Consider the following 19,234-nt stretch of genomic DNA (forward strand, 5'->3'; position numbering starts at 1 on the left):
CTGGCCCTACCAACATTCAGCGGATCTCCCCAATATGAAATCTGAATTAGACCTCACACCATTTGGTGTAGGAGTCCCATCCAGAATATGGTTTGATTTCCGATGCAGTGGGTTTTAATGATGTGCCTTGGTTGTAAAAAGGTACAAAGTGATGTATGGTGACTTTGGTGGGAACAAGTGTGTGAATTTGTGGAAATTTAAGAGCAATTCATGGAGGTTCTAACACACACAAGGAAAATGAGTGAGCCCCATAGAAAATTGCAATAGTACGCAACTTGAAAGGAAAACACGAGCATAAAGACATCACAAACTAATTTGCGAAATAGTTCACAAGTTAATAGTGATGGAATTATGATGGAATTAAACAACAACACCCATTCAACAAGATTCGTACCAATGCAAATGAAATAGTTCATAAGCATAAGCATAAGTTAAATCACATGCATTACAAACATAACAAGAATAGTCTTACTATATTCACAACATATGCATGAAAACATGTTGGCTTTGAGATTTTATTAAGTGAAAGTTCCAATCATACATATACCATTGACAAACCACTAGCCCCAATAGTGGAACATGAAGTCAACACCTACCTCGCCAAAGAAAGATACTCCCTCTATGCTATGGAGAAGCCAAGGTTCTCACAAACTCCTAATCTCCTAATTCTAAGCCTAAGCCTAGCCAAAATATTGGCTCCCAAAATCCCTTTACATGAGTTATGAGGGTATATTTATAACAAGAGGGGGTGACTCTTCAACTCCCCTTTGTGACTCTTGGACTTCCCTCATGACTCTTCAACTTCTTTACAAAATGACTCATTACATTACATTGTGACTCTTCACATTCCAATATTAACACTTTGAATTCCACTTACAAATTAATTACAAAATAATATGACAATACACTTGTACCCATATAAGACAACATTTGGTAGAGTCAACTAGACAACCTAATCAGACAAAATAGTTAAGCTTGAGTTTGGGGAAAATCTAGCTCAAGAAATTCCACTTGATGTTTCTTGGTGATGTAGTAGTGCCGAGCTTTGTACTGCACAATGATATCCCCAAATTGTGCGATGGTGTCAGGCTGGAAGCGAACTCTAGACTCCATGGAATTCATGTACACTAACTTAGGACCAGTTTCTATTTCCTTTTTAAGCAAGAGGAACATTGTGTTGACTTGGACAGGTCCACCAATGTACTTGTGCAAATTCTATCTGTTTATGTCAAGATATTCCTTGATGGTTACCCGTCTCAATTGTTCCAAGTATTTATCAATATCCTGTTTGACTTGATTCCCACACTTGATCTCCATGAGTGAATCGACTGACGGGATCCTGTGGGACTTCATCAAGACATCCATGTTGTTGTACAAACATGCATATGAGGTCTGAGTGTTGGAAATGAACAAGGCGAGCTATTTTCTATTCTAAATAAGCATCCAAACCTTTTCCTTCTCCAACTCTACCTCTTACCTTGTTTTCTTCCCCAAGTCAAGCAATGTCCCTTTGTATTGCATTGACCATTCATGCACGGAAGCGATGGTAGCTTGTACATTTATGAGAGTTTTGACAAAATCTTTGCACTATTGTTGCAAGCCATGTAGGTGGAAAAATTCCTCATGTATAATAGAAAGCTCCTCTAGAGACTCCACATGGTCTCTCCAAGTGTCGATACTTCACTGAGTATCTTTGTCTTCAGTTATTGTAGATGGACTTGTGCGGAAGCTGCATTCTATACCTTTGCTTGGAGTTGTTCAACTTATTGCCTAGAAACCTGCAAATTATTTGCCAATTTCTTATTCTCAGCCATCAAATATTTCATTTTTTACTTCGGAGCACCTGCAAAGGCCAAGTTGGTTGTGGAAATAGCATTGGGATTCCTCCTGGTCTCTTCCATAATCACCCTTTCTCTAATAAATGCAGGAGATGCGAGGTTACTTGGAAAGTGTCTCTTCCACGCTTGTACAATCTTTTTCTGAAGCTCATTATATGATATATTGTACATATCCATAACCAGACCATCATTGAGAGAAACAATTTCATCTTCCTCGCTTAGAGCTTGCTTTGCTGGAGGATGGCGATACTAAATGGTGACATTCTGTGTAATTGGAATCAGGTCGACATCTTGGTTGTGTGACTCTAGTTCCTCCATGTCTTGAATTTCAATCAACTCTTATATCTCTTGAGCAAGCTCTTTGTCCTTCTTCTATTTTCTCTCCTCATTTGACTATTAGTTATGTTCTATCTCTTCAACTTGTCTCTACATTGTTTCTTATGTTATTTCCTTCACTCTTCGCATGCATTCTTCTTCTTGCTTTTGCTTCTCTTCTTCTTCTTTCCTCTTCTGTTCCTATTCTTCTCTCTTCTTCCACTCTACTTCCTACATCCTCTGTTTCCTCCTTTCCTCTGTTGCTAAAGCCATTTTCATAATGACTAGATTTGATTTCATCTTGTAGCTTTGTTGTCACCCTAGACTATGTACAACCTTCCTCTTTCCCTTCCTGTGCACTAGGCTGCGCACTTTTGCTAGTGCTTCCTTTAGAGTAGATTCGTTCTGTGGAGTAATCTATGAAGTTCTTGCAAAACTGATCGATATGCGAGACTTGGAGGCATTGTAACAATTCCTCCATCCATCCTCCTTCGACCAGTAAAAGGTCCCACTTAGCCACTGAAAATGGATTCTGGCACAGTGGTCTTTGAAAATATTCCTCAGATCGTACGGATTGAAATCGCGAGTACCAAACACAATTTTTTCTATTGCTTTCCCTTTGTTATTCACAACCTCCAAGTTCTTGATCTCGTACAATTTGATATGCAAAGGAAAGATAGGCCAAGGTGCTTATTCTTCCTATGTAAAGATGATGATAACCCTATGGAGAGATGATACACAACTTCTTCCATGGCTAACTTTTCGGTGGCATACCTTGGTAAAAGATGTGGCGACTTATGTTTGCCAAACATTCTAAGAAAAGTGTCATCTAGTGAGGCAAACCAATATGCTATCTGCAATACTGGTTCCATTTCCCCATGTGACATGCAAGGTGGCTCTTCCTCAAAGATCATCTTGTACAATGGAATGAGGAAGTGATCAGTTAGATTATCCATTACTCCTTTGTGGTTGCACTCCAAAAGCAGCTTGATATAAACATACACGGCAGACTCTCATGGTGTCCAAGTCCAATTCATGCTAGGGAATGCATTGTGTTCACATATTGAATCTAGTAGATATAGAAACATATAAAATCTAGCTTTCCCACCCTTGGGAGGACTAAGGGCATTAGATACATGGATCCACAACTGTTGAGCCAACAAATATAACTAGTTGAATGGTTTACCTTCGTTCACAACATGGTCCAATAAGAAAGCCCACTTTTCAGGAAAGGTCTCGGTGCTATGCTGACCGTACATTCTACAACATAAGATTATCAAGTGTTGATAGGCCCTCCTGAGAGATTTTGTCTTGTATGCGTTTGTGGGTATTTGACAAAACTTCGTTGGCTCTTTCATCCAACCTTTAACAATCTCCTTGGTGCTCAAGTAGCTAGTTTTCACATAGAAGTATGAATCCATGAGTGATTTTGGTTGAGGAAAATGGTACATGAGATGATAATATGCTACCAAAAAAGAAGCAAGCCTTCATCCACTGGTATTGCCAAGAGTCATGGTCTTTGGATTCGTGTGGTATAATATATAACTAATAATATCTACACATGGGAAAGTTGGGTACCTGCATGCAACCCTATGTAATCTTGACTTGTGTACATTGAAATACACATGTTGGTCTTCTAGATATGCTTTGAAGGTTCTTGCTAAGAAAATTTCATTCACCTTCTTCCATGTGAGATCTGATTCCTTTTCTACAAACAGTTGAGTGTCTGAGTATACTGGAAAGTAAACTGGCATACTCTCAACTACCTCCCCATAGCTTCTCTCTATGGTATCCTTTGAGGCAGTTATCTTTGGTACCATGATAACAATTACTGATGAATAGAAGTGTTAAACACTTGCAATACCTACGAGAGGAAAAATAACTCATGGCAGACAACAAATTAGCTTCAAAATATCAAATTTCAAAGCAAGATCAGGCACAACCACATGCATTGACTGGGAAAATTATGCAATTTTGGAAGTGAAGGGAAGGGGAATAGATGTGGGAACTGTGCATTGCACAGTCTCAACATCTAGTGATGCAACTTGAGGCTAGAGACTGCGCAATGTGCAGTCTAGTCTGGGAAGAACTTGAGAGAGACTAAACATTGCGTATTCTCACTGGCCAAGGGGGCAAGCCTCACCCCCTAGAACTGTGTAATGCATAGTTTGGTAAGCTTGTATTGCACATTGTACAATATCAGAGGCCAGGTTTAGAGATTGAGCTTCAAACTTGTGAAATGCCCAGATATACAAGGTGAAAACTGGCTAAGGAAAGGGCAAATCTGCCTAGTGAGAGTGTGGGAAATACGCAGATTTGAGTGATGGTACATATTAAAGTGCATATATGACTAAGTATGGATATATTAGTGGAAAACAAGTGAGGAATATTAATATGCAAAAGGAAAAACAAAAATGCAAGAAGAATCACCACAACGAAGACCACTAATGGGAAAAACAAGAAAACCAATGCGATAGTTATGAAAGGCAAACAACAGACCGAAGAAACATTTTTACAAGCTAATATACATTAAAATGAAAAAAACCATGAAAAGAAAAAAGAAAAACAACACTCACAAAAGTCAAATGACAAAAAGTGGCATAAAAAGTGACAAAAGACAACAAAAGAAAAACTCGCCTAGAAAAGCGCTACAAACTCCACTGAAGGCTCCTTGATCTCCTTGGGAATGTTAGAGCTCCAAGATTGAATGTAAAAATGAGCTCTACGGGCATAAATTGAATAGATATGGATTGATTATAGTTTATGACACATATGCCTAAAATCAAGGAAAAAGCGACACTTGGCAGAAAGTTCCAAAAATAGTAAGTGTGCCACACAGGAAACTAATTAGTGAATCCCTATTTTCTGGGGATTCTTTTTTCTTTTCGAGAAACTTGCATGCACAATGCCAAGAAGGATTGCACAATTCCCGAGGACTAGGCAATTTCTTGACGTAGTGCATTGTGCATTTTTTGAGCTCAAGGGGTGCTTTGCACAGTTTCCACCAACAAGGATGGGTTTCCCTCTAGAACTGTGCAGTTCACAAGCTCAAGGTTGGCTTGCCAAGAAGGGTTGCACAATTTTTGGAGGATGGGATAGACTACCTTCCAAGATTGTGCAGTTTCTTGAGGCAAGCCCAACAATGCTGCAAGGTCAAGTCAGAAGGCTGCTTGTGACTTAGAAGATTTAGATCGGGATCAAAACAAGCTAACACAAGCATGCATAAAAGCTAAGTATTTAACATAACATGAATACTTGATTATAGTAGAAGGTAAGCTCCTGTGGACAAAAGGAAGGCTCAAAAATCAAAACATAGGAAAAATTTCAGAGGGTGGTTGTAGTAGCTACAACACTAAGGTAAATGGTTAAAACAACCCCTGGAATCTTATGGAAGAGGAAGCTTCGGAAATATTTTTGGTTTTCCCAAATTTCTAGAATCAGTGCACCTCAGCAAGCAGCAAGCTGGTGCTAATCAACGCTGGTACAGAAAGGAGAAACCAATGCTGAATGCCGGTCTCTAAAGGGGTAAGGTGCAGTAGGGCTTAAAAGCTTCGATTTTTGGTAGTTAGAACCAAAAACACAGTTATTTGGAAAGGTCATGCTTAGGGCTTTGTGTAGGGATGACGACAACATGTTCACGAATGATGATTAATCCAGTTTGTAGGCTTATTGAACAAATGCGACAAAATGGCCTATAACAAGCGTGACAAGCTAATAATTTATTTGTTTATATAAGTAAGAATAGGGTGATGAGATAACACATAATAAGACTGAATTGCAGTGAGGAAAAAGTTAAAAGAAAGGAATTGGGTGAGAATTCCTTTGGCTATGTTTAGAAACTGCAATTCCAAATGCATGAGTGCTTTGCATAAGTACAGTAAGTATTATTAACCTTTATTTGTATATGAACATGTATTTGATATGTATAATAGTTGGAAAGGTCATTCTTAGGGCTTTGTGTAAGGATGATGACAACATTTTCACAGATGATGATTGATCAAGTTTGTAGGCTTATGGACATGATGCAACAAAATGGCCTATAAAAAATTGTTCCCTAAAGTACAAAGTCAGAAATGGTGGTTGATGACTGAAGTGTTTTACCTTGTGACAAGTTTAGATCAAGAACAACTGGTGGAGACCATCATCTATTACAATACATTTTCGTCATGATATCTCTGCTGAGGGAGGCATACCCATACTCAATACATAAGCAAATATTACATGTACAATGATCAAGAAGTTGCATCCATTGATGAAAAAGTATGGACCCATGATTGGATGATTGTTTATATGATCATTGCCATCATGCTTAGTAAGATTGGATTAATCCTGAAATCGCAGCCCAGATGGATGGAAATAGATCTGACATCTTCTATCTCATTCACTTGATCATCTGATTTATGAGTCTAACCATGTGAATAATGGAGCTATATTCAAACATGGCAGACACCATATGATTATTGACCAATGTTGTGAGTCGTTAAAAAATGCGAGAGAAACCACCTATGATGTTTATTGCTCTCAAGTTACAACAATAAAATCCATATGGTGTGAATAAATGAGTTGAAGTCAAACACCATACAGAATCATTCAGTCAAAGGCCAATAATGAAAACATGTTGCTGAGAGCGAGGAAACTTGCCATTGATGTGTGCAATCCCCAAGGTACTGAAAGAAGATTTTCTAAGTCAACTTCCTGGATAATGGGCTGATGTCGAAAATAAGTGACCCATTGCACAAGGGCCTTGATGTATCTGCCATCAATGACACGAAACGGGTATCAAGATTTGAGACAAAATGATGTTGATGTGGAACTAGTTCAAGAACAAAAAAATTAAAATGAAGGCTTAGAGGTATTGTGGAAGATATCAACTGAAGGAATTAGCTTGAACATATCGGTGACACTGAATAGAGTTGGAAGCATTGACCCAAAACTGATTGCAGAGGCTTTGGTATGGTGTGATGAACCAAAAAGACAAGAAAATTTCACAACCCAAAACCCATGGAGATTAAGTGGAAGAGTGTCATGTTCAAGAGTGATTATCTTCCATTAATAGTTAAAGTACCATGTTTCCAAATTTCCCCAACCATTTATGGTCAGTACCTCTTTATTTTTTAACAAGCTTAAGGAGGATAACATATGTTTGATCTGCAAGTTCATCCTTCAGATGAATCCTTCTAAGTATGTTTAACGAACCCTGAGAAGGAGTGGTTTAGTCCTATCATGTTTGATGAGTCCATCATTGTTTGATGTTTTCACGAGTCCAACGACAGTCTAACTCAACTCCTTTTTCATGTTTAGATAGTTTGAAAAAGAGGAGAAAAAGAAAACTCCAAGGATTCCTTTTTGTAAATATTCTCTTGAGTCCAAAAACGTAGAAAACGATACATAAGAGAACCTCTTAGCCATGTTTGACTAAGGTATTCCTTTTTTGTAAATAGTCTATATTAGTCCAGAAAAGGGTTAAACTTATATTGAGTAGATGTCTTTTAATTTAATTTAACGAGTTCTAAAAGACAAGTACTCGAAGGCATTTTAATGTTTAGGGAGTTTGAAAAGAGATGAAAGAGGACTCCTCCTAGAGGAACAAGTGCTATAAAAGGTATGAAATCATTCTAGCCATGATGGAACTACTCAAAGCACATAGAGGTCAAGAGGCAGGAAAATAAGACTAGTCATCGTAATAGTTCCTTAGGAAAGGGTAAAACAACCAAGTGAAAGTGTATGATCGGCCAAGCATATGGTGGCGATGGAATGAAAAAACCAAGGCTCATATAGAAGAATCAGGATGATAAAAATGAAAATCATGAGAGGTAGGATTAAAATGTTCTCATTTTTACACAACATTGAAACATGTGAAAACTAATCTTGAGAATACTTGAAGATGGTTTCATTTTTTCACAAGCTTGAAACAAGAGAAAAACTATGCTTGCGAGTGGTTTCATTTTTTAACGAGTTTGACACAAGAAAAAAGCTATACTCAAAATAAGTTTGCATGCCCCCAACATAATGACTCAATTCTAGGCATATGCCCCCAAAGCTTCATTTCATTCACCCAAGTAGACTACTAGTTACTAACAGGTGGATGGAATGAAGGTTCATTTACGAGATCAAGTGAAAGACTCAACTGGGAATTTACGATATCTAATCAAAGACTCGAAGTGGAAGGGTATCTATTTCAATTTTTAATGAGCTTGACACAGGAAAAGAACTATGCTCATTGTTTCATTTTTTAAGGAGCTTGACACAAGAAAAGGAAATATGCTCTAGGAACCTTGATCATGACCTCCAAGATGCCATGGATTCCAAGAGGTTCTGATCATATGGGAGGACAACACTCTTGAAGGGATACATATCAAGGGATCAAATGAAAAGATCAGGCTCCAATTCCCATAATACATGATGCACTACATCACCTATAAGATCATCAGTAGACAAAGACATGGAATAGGTTTCCACATAATTAGTATGTGGCAGGGAAGATACCACTTGCATATAAGGAACATTTAGGGAAGTTTGTTGATTGGGAGTCAAATGAGGACCAATGAATGAAAGCTGGTCAACACTCATGATTCGTCCTCCATGCGGGAAACATGTCACATGAAAGAGTGAAGAAACAATAGCTCCCATGTCATAAACATATTCACGCTCAAGTAGTAAATTAAAATTCAAAGGGCCTTAGACTACCATCACATCTTTATAGACAATATTTTCTCCCAAAGTAATAGGAAACGAAGGAAGGATCCCTAATGGTTAACTGATTCCTATGTTAAAAGCCAACAAATTCTCGGTAACAGGCATAAGCTGTGGAGAACCTAAAGTTTTCCAAGTATTTTCAGACATAATACTAAAAAACGTGCCTTTGTATATGACTGTGCCAGGTATAGGCATATTATAAGCCTATACTATGATCTAGAAGGGCATGTAAGGAGGAAGACGATTTCATGCCAGTCGAATCCAATCAAAGGAACTGACTATACTACTTGGAGGGGGTGCCATGGGAATGGGAGAACTACCCCCTTGTGCTATGGGAATGGGAGAACGAATCCCCTTTACCACGGGAATGAGAGGAATGTACCCCTATGCCATTGGAACAGGAGGATTTCCCCCTTGTGTCATTGGAACGAGAGGATTGCCCCACAATTCATTGTAACTTGAAGAAATGAGAAGAACCTAAGTGGTATGAGAATCACTCTGTATGGGATAGGTACGATCAACTGAAGGTGGAGTCAAGCCAACATTTTCTCAATCGATGGTTGGTCGGGAAAAGACTCATGGGATTCATGTTCATAGAGAGTGTGCTTTACTAGAGAAAGATTCTGATCAATCAATTCGTTAACTAGTGGAGGATTAGGGGAAATATTATAATAGCTAGTTGGATGTTACGGTTGAGAAAAAGTAAGATTTCCCAATAATTTGGATGCTTCATCCATATAAAGAAAAATGGGAGTAAGATGATTTCCTTCACATAACCTATAGTGAAACTTCTACTTTCAACCAACGGAAGCCAATAGATCGATGAAAATGATAAGAACAAGAAGAAGATAAGTCAATGACATAACAAAATATGTATCTGGGGAAAGCCACTTCTCAAAACCCTGCTATCTGTATTTCATATATCAGAAATATGATTGAAGATACAAAGCTTGTTCTGACTAGAAAAATTCCGCACAAGTATGCTTAACTCTCTCAGCTCACAAGCAAGCTCTTGGCCAACACTTAGCCAATTCCGCAGTTCTCCAAGCTTCATTTGCTTGCATAAATCCTAGGATGAATAACCCATATTTAAAGGGAATTCAAGGTTCCAAAAATGTGAAACCCAAACATAGGTCCTTCTCTGATTGCATGTATGATCTATACAACTCAGTAAATCATACAACTGACAGTACATTGTCCCTACACTCTAGTCTCAATTGGGTCTTTCTCTGAACTGACATGCATGAGTTTCTCATGAGGGAATCTTCACTTAACTGGAGTAACACGTGCGGATGCACCAGTGCACCAACTGACTGTTAGTCCCCTATTAGTTCCAAAAATAGTTAGAACTAATTTAACTGGCCATAACTCTGTAAAATGATTTAATCTAATTACAACTAAAATAAACTCATCCTGGACCCCTAAAACTTAGGGAGAAAATATACATGACTACCAAAAAAAATTCCAACTTGAAATTCCTAAGCTAATTAAGTTAATTAAACTTAATGAATTATTTACAAGTTTCTATGAGAATAAAATTTGATTTTAATTCTCAGTTTAATTCAAGGACAAATTTAAACCGGAATTTCTTGTTGCCATTTCTCAACACTCCCTCTTAAAAAGAAAGAGATTATCAGCTACCTTGATCTTGTCTCTGTGAAACTTGAATTTACATCTTGACAATTTGTTTGTCAAAATATAGAAACCAGCTCAAGAAAAGATAGATCAACGCCTTAGAATTCAGCCTCTTCGAGGGGGCAACCTCCTTTACATTACATAAATGAACAATTCTTGGATGATTCAAATGACAAAACCTCCTTTCTATATATAGGAGTCTAAGGAGTCACAATATAATCCAACTGACCTAACAATAATAATATAAAGCCACAAAAATAACAATAGAGGGATTCTATGGGGCATAGTAATAACAATATGGGGGCAATAGGAGCACAATAATATTAATAAGGGGTATAACTATAATAGTAATGGGGTAATCACTAGTATTATAGGGACCCAACATGCCCCTCTCCTTCAAAAAAGTGTTGTCCTCAATGCTTGAGTAGTTCTGGATACTTCTGCATAAAATTCTCATCCTCCCATGTGGAATCTTCAGCGGATAAGTTCTTCCACTTGATAAGATACTCTGAAATTGATCGATTTTGTAGTTGTCGAGTTCTTATTTCTGTGACTGCTTCCGGTTCCAATATAATTTTTCCTTCCTCGTCAAGTTCTGGCAATATTGTTTGAATTGGGAGCTTGTCGCCTATAACCTTCTTTAAAAATGAAACATGGAAAACTAGGTGCAATTGAGAAGCCGCGGGAAGCTCCAATTTGTATGCCATAGTACCAATCTTTTGCAACACCTTGTACGAACCATATTACTTTGGTGATAATTTATTATCCTTCTTAGCTTGCTTGAGGGACATTTGCTTATATGGTTGTAGTCGTAGGAATACCCAATCACCTACATCAAAACTTCTTTCACTGCGATGTTGATATGCCTGTTGTTTCATTCTATTCTGTGCCAACACGAGGTTATCCTTTAAGAGTTGGAGGACTTGTTGTTGATGTTCGATGTGATGTTCCACTGCCTGAACCTTAGAATTTTCTCTTAAATATGATGTGATGGATGGTGGTTGATACCCATAAAGTGCCATAAATGGGGTCATTTTTGTTGCTGTATGGAAGGAAGTGTTATACCACCATTCAGCCAGAGGCAACCATTTGACCCATTGTGTCTGTTTATCAGATACAAAGCAATGAAGATATCCTTCCAAACATTTGTTTACTATCTCAGTTTGCCCATCAGATTGAGGATGATAAGATGAGCTATGAGCTAACTGAGTACCAAGACAAGAAAATAATTCTGTCCAAAAATTTCCAGTGAAAATGGGATCTCTGTCACTTACAATAATCTTTGGGTTTCCATGTAGCTTTTGAATTGTTTCCATAAATGCAGTAGAAACTATACTGGCTTTAAATGGATGTGATAATGCACAAAAGTGTGCATACTTGGTAAGTCTGTCAACTACCACCATGATGACACTCTTTCCCTCAGACTTGGGTAAACCTGTGATAAAATCCATTGAAACATCCTCCCAACGTTGGCTTGGAATGGATAAAGGTTGTAATAGACCCGGTGTCTTAATTGTTTCAACTTTATTTTGTTGGCAAACCAAACATTCCGCCACAAACTTTTGAATATCTGATTTAAGGCCATCCCAAAAAGTTCCTTCTTAACCCTGTGGTAAGTTTTTAAAAATCCTGAGTGCCCTCCTAAGGGAGAAGTGTGCAATTCCATAAGAATCTTTTGTTTTAGCTGGGAATTCGTACAGAGGTATAAGCGATCTTTGTACCATAACGAATCACTTTGCCAGCTAAATGTATCAGATGTACTGGAATCTTGTTGTAACTTTCGAATAAGTTCCCACACTTCTTCGTCATTTTTCCATTCCTCCCTTGCTTCGTTTATCCAATCTGGTTGGATAATAGAAATGGCGCTCAACAATGCTTCCACATCCTCATCCTTTCTTGAGAGTGCATCTGCCACCACATTTTGCTTCCCTTTTTTGTAGATGATTTCAAAGTCATAACCCAACATCTTTGTGACCCACTTTTGTTGCTCTTCAGAGGATAATCTTTGTTCTAAAAAGTATTTAAGGCTGTCATGATCCGTTTTTACCTTGAAGTGTCTTCCCATTAGGTAGGGTCACCATTTCTTAAGTGCATGGAGTATTGCCAACATTTCCTTCTCATAAATAACTTTGCTTAAAAACTTTCCCTTGATTGGTCGACTTTCAAAAGCAATGGGTCTTTCATCTTGCATTAGAACATCACCAATTCCATTTCCTGAAGCATCACATTCCACAATAAAGGTTTTCGTGAAGTCCGGTGTAGCTAAAACCGGTGCTTGGCACATTGCCTCTTTAAGATTTTCAAAGGCCTTTGTTGCTTCCGGAGTCCATGAAAATGCATCTTTCTTCAATAATGTTGTTAGACGTGCTGCTATTCTCCCATAATTCTTAACAAACTTGCGATAATACCCTGTCAACCCGAGAAATCCTCGCAGAGGCTTTATGGATGTGGGGATTTTCCATTCCTTAATGGCTTTAATTTTGCTAGGGTCTACCTTAACTCCTGAGATACAATATGACCCAGATATTCCACCTCCTGGACTCCAAAGAAACATTTGGATCTTTTTGCATATAATTGTTTCTCCTCCAATAGTTGTAGCACCCTATCAACATGTTCAACATGATCCTTCTAAGACTTGCTGTAGATTAGTATATCATCAAAAAATAGTAACAAAAATTTTCTAAGGAATGGTTTGAAAATTTTATTCATCAAACCTTGAAATGTTGAAGGTGCATTGGTAAGGCCAAAAGGCATGACAAAAAATTCCTAATGACCCTCATGAGTTCTAAATGCTGTTTTCGGAATGTCCTCAGTCTTCATTCTGATTTGATGATATCCTGAACGAAGATCCAACTTGGTGAAGTAAATTGATCCATGCAATTCATCCAGTAATTCATCAATGACAGGAATGGGGAACTTACCTTTAATAGTGAGCTTGTTGAGCTCCCTATAATTCGGACACATGCGCCATGATCCATCCTTCTTGTGCACCAATACTACTGGAGCAGAGAAAGAACTTTGACTCGGTTGAATTATACCAGCCTCTAGCATTTCTGCAACCATACGTTCAATTTCACTCTTTTGGACATAGGGATATTTGTACGGCCTGATGTTTGGAGGAACACTTCCTGGAATCAGATGAATAGCATGATCATGATTACGCATAGGTGGGAGACCTTTGGGAGTCTCAAATGCCTTGGAATGATTGTCCAGGACTTTTTGGAGATCTGGAGAAATAGATGATTCCGATGTGGAAACATCTAGCGAACATAATTGTGCAATTACACCTCTTTGCTCCTGGTTTCCCTGCAATACCCCTTAATTCAACTTCCTTTCCTTCCGTATAAAATTTGATGAAAATTTCTTGAAAATTAAAAGCTATTGTACCCAAGGATTGTAGCCATTGGACTCCTAGTACAACATCAGCACCTCCCATTGGAATGGAAAGCATTGGGCTAGTCAATACATATTCTCCCATCGATAGCTTGATATTATGGCACTTTCCAGAGCAATTTATTGTTCCTCCATTTGCAATCATCACTTGACACTCTGGTGGTGGATATAGGAAGCAATTCAATTCTTTTGCTACCTTACAATGAATAAAATTGTGGGTGCTTCCTGAATCAATCAACACTATTACCTTTTTCTTCTTGATTTGTCCTTCTATCTTGATGGTTTGAGGAGTGGTAATTCCCGCCAATGCATTACAAGATATGGTCGGATTTATTTGTTCTTCATCTAGGCTTTGTTCTTGGAGTATATCCTCTTCTTTTGACCTTTCTTGCTCCTTTTCTTCTTCCTCTTCACAATCTATGTAGAATAATTTCTTCTCAGCACACTTATGACCTTTAGTGTATTTGCTATCAAAACTGTAAAAAAGCCCTTTTGCTCTTTTTTCTTCCAATTGTTGTGGTGTCAACCTTATCGATTGTGGAAGACTAGGGGCAACAACACTTTCGTCTTTGTAGTTGTGAGTGGTATGCCTCCTGGTTGCCATAATTTTGCTTTCCATTTTCTTGCAAACCTGAATGCTTTCTCTAATGAATCAGGTTCCCAAAGGTGAACATCATGTTGTATATTATCCTTTAAAGACCCTATGAACACATCAATCCTATGCTCCTCTGGAATATCTTTTACCCTTATGTTCAATTTTTGGAACTCCTCAATGTGCTCCATTATTGAACCCTTTTGTTTGAGACTTATCAATTGGCTAAAAAAAGTGTTGCTTTTTGTATCCTCATAATGTGCTATCAATTCTTCCGTAAAAATTGCCCAAGTGATAAATTCTTTACGAGAGCAAAGCCATTGATACCATACAAACTGATTTGGTTCCAAATATAAAGTTGCCATACATACCTTTTGTGTGTTTTGCACATTATTGAGATCGAAGAATTGCTCCATTTGTAATATCCATGTGGTAGGATCCTTGCCATCAAACTTCCTCATATCGATTTTTGGAATATGGTGAGTCTTCGATCCAAAATTAGAGTCTATGGAATCATGATTAACATTTCTTTTGTTCTCATCATGAGTTTCCTTTAGTACCCTTTCACCCTTAGTGACCATTTCTTGTAGCAACTTATTCATATTTATCTTCAATTCGTCCATGTCTGTCTTCAGATATATCTTCAAATCGTCCATCCTAGCTTCTACGCCTTTCTTTAAGCCATCCATCTTAGCTTCTACATCTTTCTTTAAACCATCCATCTTAGATTCTGTTCCTTTTTGTGCAAGTGATAATTGTTGCACTTGGTCTCGTAATTTTGATATATCATGTTGAATTTCTTCCTTTTCTTCATGGGTCATGCTAGAGCTTTCAGGTTGCCTACTAGGTGCTTGAATTTTCTTTCCTCGGGGCATAAATTACCAATAATAATGCTTTACTATGCCCTTTGAATTCCTTCAAACTAATTTTTCAAACCAATCTTATGCAAAAATTTTAAAAAACTACACACCTTTTTTTCACTTTGTAGGAGCTCGATATTGCCTCTGATATATCTCTGTACTTTCCGATCATCTAGTTCTAAATTTGTGACCTGCAGTAGCCCTTTGTGTCCTCTTTCCAATGCCACAAGTTTGACCCAAATTGGATTCTCCAAGGAAGAGTTATGCGAAATCTCCCACAGTGACTTGATTATAGACTAGTTCAGTAGAGCGAACTTGTACGACATGCCACGAGTCACTGTTTCGACCTTTGGATCTAAAAAATGCATACAAGAAACTACAATCTGTCCTCTTTCTATAACTTCTTACAAAATTTCAATCCGATCCCCAGAGAGAAAGTTATGATGATTTTCCCCAGGTCACCTGTTTGGAATGTAATTCAGGAGTCTGCAAAAAGACCAACTTCCTCAGATCATATCTCTGCAAATATAGTGCTAAAAGCTCTGAAATTTGGAACCAAGGTTCAGTGCGATTTCTTATCAAATGGGTTTTTTTTGCAACTTCTGAAACATCACAGAAAAAAGTTATAGTGAAAATTACACGAAGACCTGTTTGGAGCAGCGAAACCCTAGAATCCAAAGCTCTGATACCAAATGTTATGAAACCAGCTCAAGAAAAGATAGAAAAGATAGATCAACGCCTTAGAATACAGCCTCTTCGAGGGGGCAACCTACTTTACATTACATAAATGAACAATTCTTGGATGATTCAAATGACAAAACCTCCTTTCTATATATAGGAGTCTAAGGAGTCACAATATAATCCAGCTGACCTAACAATAATAATATAAAGCCACAAAAATAACAATAGAGGGATTCTATGGGGCACAGTAATAACAATATGGGGGCAATAGGAGCACAACAATATTAATAAGGGGTATAACTATAATAGTAATGGGGTAATCACTAGTATTATAGGGACCCACCAGAATCTTCACTTAACTGGAGTAACACGTGTGGATGCACCAGTGCACCAACTGACTATTAGTCCTCTATTAGTTCCAAAAACAGTTAGAACTAATTTAACTGGCCATAACTCAGTAAAATGATTTAATCTAATTACAACTCAAATAAACTCATCCTGGACCCCTAAAACTTAGGGATAAAATATACATGACTACAAAAAAAACTTCCAACTCGAAATTCCTAAGCTAATGAAGTTAATTAAACTTAATGAATTATTTACAAGTTTCTATGAGAATAAAATTTGATTTTTAGTCTCAGTTTAATTCAAGGACAAATTTAAACCGGAATTTCTTGTTGCCATTTCTCAACACTCCCTCTTAAAAAGAAAGAGATTATCAGCTACCTTGATCTTGTCTCTGTGAAACTTGAATTTACGTCTTGACAATTCGTTTGTCAAAATATCAGCATCTTGCTCCTCCCTGGGAATGTACTCTAAAAACATTATCCACATCAATACACAATCTCTGATATGTTGATATCGAATATCAATATGCTTGGACCAATCATGAAAAAATGGATTTTTCAGAGAGTTTTTACAACTCTAATTATCACAGTAAATCATGGTAGGATACATCTGTTGACCAAACAAACCAACCTAAATCTTCCTCATCCAGATGGCCTCACATGCTTCCTGACTCGTAGCCATGTGCTCTGGCTTTGTCGAATTAAGTGCAACCGATCTCTGTTTCTTGCTGTACCAAGAAATTTTCTTTGACCCAATACTGAAAATCCCTCCTGATGTGCTCTTCTTGTCGGATGGACTTCCTACCCAATATGCATTGGTGAAGCCTTGAATCTTCACTCCCTCTACCCATCTATACCACAATCCATATTTGGAAGTGCCCCTGAGGTATCTCAATACATGCTTTTCATCCTTCCAATACAACTTGGTAGGCCTAACCATCGCATGACTAAGCTGGTTAAATTCATAACATAAATATGGTCGTGTGTTCACCAAGTACATGAGTGAACCCACAAGATGTCCATAAACAATAGCTTCCACTTACTCTCCCGAAATAGAATCCTCCTTCCTCTAGTTACCTTCTAAATGAGTCTCCATGGTTTTGTTGCTCTCCATGCGGAAGCTCCTGGGTATCTCGTTGGCATACTTACCTTGAGACACAAACAACTCCCCACCTCCCTGCCATACCTCCATGCCAAGAAAGTAATGCATGAGCCCTATGTCCTTCATCTAAAAATAGCTTGCAAGGGCCTCCTTGCAAGACTTGATCAATTGATCATCGCCTGTCAGTGTGAGATCATCAACATAAAGTATAATGATAGAAATTTTACCTTCCACCATTATGTGGTACAGGTTTGCATCCGATTCACTCTTCATGAAGCCCAACCCGGTGAAGTAGCTATCTAGCCTAGAGTACCAAGCATGAGGTGCTTGCTTCAACCCATATAATGCTCTCTTGAGCCAGAACACATGCGATTCACGGTTGAAGGTTCCAAAACCTTCAGGTTGTTCTATGTACAACTCTTGCTCAATCATGCCATTAAGGAAGGTTGTCTTTACATCCATCTAATGTATCTTCCAATCCTATTATGTTGATAGTGCCAATATAGCTTTAATCGGCAAGTACCTTGTAACAAGAGCAAAGGTCTCATCACAGTCAATCCCCTCTACCCGTGAAAAGCCATGGGCCAAAAATCTAGCCTTATGCTTCTCCACACTACCATATGTAGCTTTCTTTACTTTGTAAAGCCAATAGGAGCTCACCACAGACTTATCCTTCAATCTCGGGACCACATCCCAAACACTGTTACGAACTATGGTGTCATACTCCTCCACCATGGCATTAACCCAAACTGGCTGCTACATTGATTCCTTAAAGGAAGATGGCTCTGTCACAACACATTCACCCATAATAGCCATGTATCTAGTGTACCTCTCAAGTGACCTCCTCTACCTGCGCTGAGAAGTGGGTGCTCCCACATTATCTCGTGCATCATCCAACAATCTGTCAGCCTCTATGGTGTGCTTTCTTCCCTCTCTAGAAGACTCTACCTGAGTGGATCTATCCACTCCCGGATCCTCTACATGTGGATGCTCCACATCGATCTTAGGCTCCTCAACCTTAGGAGCTAAAATCTCATCAACTTCATGTAGCTGAAGCTCCCTATCAAGGGAAACTCACATGGCCTTCTTCTCATCGAATTTGACATTCCTGTGAACAACTTTCATCCTCTTGTTCAGAAAGTATACCCAATAGTTGTGAGGTGTATCGGTGTACCCCACAAATATCCCCAACTCTATTTTTGGCTCAAGCTTCTTCCATGCATCTTTGGTCACATGGAAATATAGTGATGACCCAGAAATACTGAAGTGACCAACATCTGGCATCTTTCCGGAATAAGCCTCCTCTAGTGTCTTCATCCCAAGTATATAATGTAGGCTACAATTCTGAACAAAAACAGTTGTATTGCATGCCTTAGCCCAAAAGTGTAGTGGGAGACCCTGATCATGCAACATCACCCTCGCTACCCCTACTATGCTTCTTTTCTTCCTCTCGGCCACCCCATTCTGGTGAGGGTCATGGGGTGCTGTCAACTCCCGTTTAATCCCTTCTGCTACACAAAAGTTCTTAAACTTGTTTGAGACATACTCACCATTGTTATAACTCCATAGAGATTTAACCTTCTTACCTAAATCTTTCTCCACCAACGCTTTAAAATCAAAAAACTTTGTGAAGGATTGATCTTTTTTCTGCATGAAAAATATCCAGTGTTTTCGAGAAAAGTCATCAACAAATATAACATAATACCTGCATTTGGCTGTGGATGCTGTCAAGAATTGTACACACACATCTGAATGGACTTGCTTTAGAATAGCCT

Source organism: Pinus tabuliformis, chromosome 4_1 (assembly GCF_031772625.1).
Source record: "Pinus tabuliformis cultivar Carrire ecotype Pingquan chromosome 4_1, CPIR1, whole genome shotgun sequence".
Taxonomy (NCBI): Eukaryota; Viridiplantae; Streptophyta; class Pinopsida; order Pinales; family Pinaceae; genus Pinus; species Pinus tabuliformis.